The following is a 4,021-nucleotide window of genomic DNA, read 5'->3' as shown; positions in this document are numbered from 1 at the left end:
GCTGCAAGCTGGCTGAAGAGAGTCCAACTTTTAGCCATAAAACAATAAAGCCCAGGAGAGGGACATAGCCTCTCTCCATTGTGTCTTTCTCCAGGAACCAGGAGATATTTCCCAACAGCTTGCCAGTCCATCTCAAATTGATGACTTGGGGAAAACTTAGAAATGTCTACCCCTAGGTGTGTCACTTAAAAAGAAAGAGTATTGTGATTATTCAGAATATTCTGTGGTCTAGGGATAGGATTGCCCCTCCTAAAGGGCAATATTGACACCTTAACAGAACTTGGATTCTGCTTGCCAGACAAGAGGAAAAAAGAAGCCGTTGGTCAGTCGCATCGCCTTTTCCAGATACCACCTTGTTTTTGAGGCCTTGCCTGATGCCATCCTCTCTCCAGCTCCCATCTCTTCCCTTTGTGCCCTTCTTGAATTGTACAATACTGTACTATGCCATCTCAAACACTCCACTAAGAGTACATGTTTATATTTTTAAAACTTCAGTATTTATTTATTCATTTTATTAGTACATGTTTGCAGTCATAAGAATATTTAAGAATATTCTTAACAGAAAAAACAGATTAGACATACATAATATATCATAAAGATTTTTTTATTTAAATAATTACATTTATTTAGGGGGAGTTTGTATGTGTACATAACACACATTAATTATTTTTTTGTCTGCTTCTGCTGACTAATAAATTTCTTGAATCTACATGCTTGATTTGTCCTAAGGTAGAACCAGACACACAGCCAATACTCAACATATTGCTTTGCTTTCTTCCCCTCCAGGTTGGGCGTTTTCTCAAAATATGGTATTGCATGAGTAACAACATCTTGCCCTTACTAAGATCTGATGGTTATGTTTTGGGAGTAACTTGCATCCTGTCCCATGCTTCTCATCTGTGCAGGTTTTACGTCAAAGGCTTGCAAATCAGGATTTCATGGGCACTGTTAACATTACATCATGTAATTGCTGCTGCCTTTCATCCAATCTCTCAACCCCACCTCCCAGACTGTGAGCTCTCCTACCACAAATGAAATCCATCTCAGCTGACTCAGCCCACCCCACATACTGCTCCTCTCTGTCTGAGTCTTGTTGGCACGCACCTAACAATAACTGTGGAAATCCTTAGAGAGAATGGGAAAAAGGAGTAAAATCAGTGAGGAGAAGCTGAAATCTTCCTTAATCAACAAGGAAAATAAAAAGCATAGAAAAGCAGCCTATATAATTCAGTTAATTTTTATTGTAATAGAAACCACCTGACATTACACATACCATGCGAACTATTGTCAGTGTACAGTTTGATACTATCAAGTTTATAACATCAGTGTCCTCTAGAGTATTTTCATCTTGCAGAACAGAAATTCTGTGTTCATCAAACAACTCCACATTACCCTCTCCCCCATGACCTCTGGAAACTTTGCTTTCTTTTTCTGAGTTTGACTATTTTAGATACATATTCTGAAGAATGATTAAGTATTTGTCCTGTGACTGGCTTGTTTCATTCAGCGTAATATTCCTGAGTTTATCTATAGTGTAGCATGTGATAGGATTTCCTTCTTTTTCAAGGTTGTATAATGACTAATAATACCGTGATATTTTTGCCATGAAAGCATGTTGAATGTTGTCAAATGCTTTTTCTGGTTAGATGATCATGTGACTTTATCCTTAATTCTACTAATGTGGCATATTACTTGATATTTCTATTGTCTATTTAAATTAAGAATTATACATAACCAGGAAGTACCATGTGTTTTGATCCATACATGATGCAATGGTCCAGCCAAAGTAAGCATATCTAGATCATTACTTCAATCCATTTGAATTGATTTTATTTCCTTGTGAGTTAGTCATTTTCTCCTCTCATATCTTTCAGGTTTTTCTCACATGAAATCTAGCAAAGAAAATAGAACAAGAGAAGACTGTCCAGCAGCTACAAGACGACAACAAAAAGAACAATCTAAGGCTAATTGGAGTTAGAGAAAATCTAGAAAATTGCACAGATGGATTCATCCACACGCTTACAAAAATTATGGAAGAAGACTTCCCAAATATAAAAAGATCTTAAAATACAAGTAAGTGATACTTATAGAACTCCAAACAATAATGATGAAAGGAGAAGTTTATCAAGACAAATCCTGATTAAATTCACAGATATCCAACAACAAAAACCAGAATTTTATAGGCAGCCAGAGAAAAACAAAAACTCACATATAAAAGTAAATCAATCAGAATCACAGCAGACTTCTCAGCCCAAACCATGAAAGCCAGAAGAGCTTGAAATGAAGTTTTTCAAGCCCTAAGAGCAAATAACTTCCAACCCAGATTAACTTACTCAGCAAAGATTTCCTTAAAAATCAATGGAGAAATATGGTATTTCCATGAAAAAGACCAGCTCAGAAGATAGATGAGTTCTAAACCAGCTCTGGAGAAAATATTTAAGAATATTCTTAACAGAAACAACAGATTGGACATACATAAGAGGAAACTGATGAAGTCAATGGATAAACAACAACAACAACAAGAAACCAGGAAAAGTAAAACAAATGACATGTCAACAGGTGAAGAAGATAGAAATAGTAAAGAACCTATGCATCTCAGGAATATCTCTTAGGGTTAAGAGCCTCAGCTCTCCAATCAAAAGACACAGACTGTCATCCTTGTGCAAGGGCCATGCTAATCTTCTCTGTATCATTCCAATGTTAGTATATGTGCTGCTGAAGTGGGGTAGGGGTGGTGGGAGGGGAAGGGGAAAGGGAAGAACGAAAAGGAAAAATTATGAGAAAAGAAAAAAAATGGAAACGAAGTATGTAAATAGGGAAGGGTTTAGGGGTGAAGGGCGCACAGGTAATGGGGAAAAAATAAGAACCAAGATACATCATGTACAGGTACAAGCACCCAATGATAAATGTAAATGTACTGTATACCTAAAATGTACCAATAAAAGAGTTTAAGAAAAAAAAAAGACGCATACTGGCACACTGGATCAAAAAACAGAATCCAACAATCTGGTACATTAGAAAACCTCATCTAATCCAAAAAGATAATCATAGACTAAATATTAAAGGATGGAAAACAACATTTCATGCACCAGGACCCCCCAAAAAGCAGGGGTAGTAATTCTAATAACAGACATGGCAAACTTCAAGTTAAAATCTATTAGAAGAGATAAAGAAAGTGACAATATACTAGTTAAAGGAACAATCCAACAAGAAGTTATAACATTGATAAACATATATGCACTGGAGCACTTATCTTAATAAAACAAAACCTGCTGAAATTAAAAGATCACATAAACATTAACATGATCATAGTAGAAGATTTTTAACACTCCACTTTTGCAAAGGGACAGTTCCACTAAACAAAAAGCAAATAAAAAAATTTAGAGCTGAATCACACCCTTGAGCATATGGATTTAATAGATATACACAGAGTATTCTACTGCTCTTCAACAGAGCACACATTCTTTTCAGCAGCACATGGTACTTTTTCAAAATAGATCACATACTAGTCTACGAATCCTGCTTAAGTAATTATAAAAGAATTAAAATCACCCCATGCATACTATCTGACCACTTTGCAATGAAAATAGAAATTAATGACAGAAGAAATTTTGGAAAAGGCAAAATCTCCTGGAAAATTAACATACTCCTCAACAACCAATTGGTCACAGAAGATATTAAAAAAATTTCTGAAAGTTGATGACAATGGTTGTATAACTCAACCAAATCTCTGGGACACTATGGAAGTAGTTCTTAGAGGATAGTTAATCTCAATCAATGTTCACATTCAGAAAACAGAGCAGGCCATATAACTTTATGAGAAATCTTAAATACTTAAAACAACAACAAACCAGCCCCAAATCAATATTAAGGAGGAAAATTATAAAGATGAGAGTGGAAATAAGTGAAATTGAGACAAAAAACTATAAAAAAGTCAACAAATCAAAGATCTGGTTCTTCAAAAGAGTAAATAAAATAGACAAGCCCTTGGCAAGACTCACTAAGAGAAAGAGAAAAATGA

General features: G+C 35.4%; 1 pseudogene; it reads right to left on the bottom strand.

Annotated features, from left to right (window-relative positions):
• Positions 1-2,637: 2,637 nt before the first annotated feature.
• LOC147830006 (U6 spliceosomal RNA) lies at positions 2,638-2,724 on the bottom strand (annotated as a pseudogene).
• Positions 2,725-4,021: the final 1,297 nt, after the last annotated feature.

The sequence above is a fragment of the Heterocephalus glaber genome, unplaced genomic scaffold (assembly GCF_053883595.1).
Source record: "Heterocephalus glaber isolate CG9 unplaced genomic scaffold, H.glaber_assembly_v1.0 deba00000331, whole genome shotgun sequence".
In the NCBI taxonomy this organism is placed as follows: domain Eukaryota; kingdom Metazoa; phylum Chordata; class Mammalia; order Rodentia; family Bathyergidae; genus Heterocephalus; species Heterocephalus glaber.
Note: the sequence above shows the minus strand (reverse complement) of the source record. Positions and strands in the feature narration are given on the sequence as shown.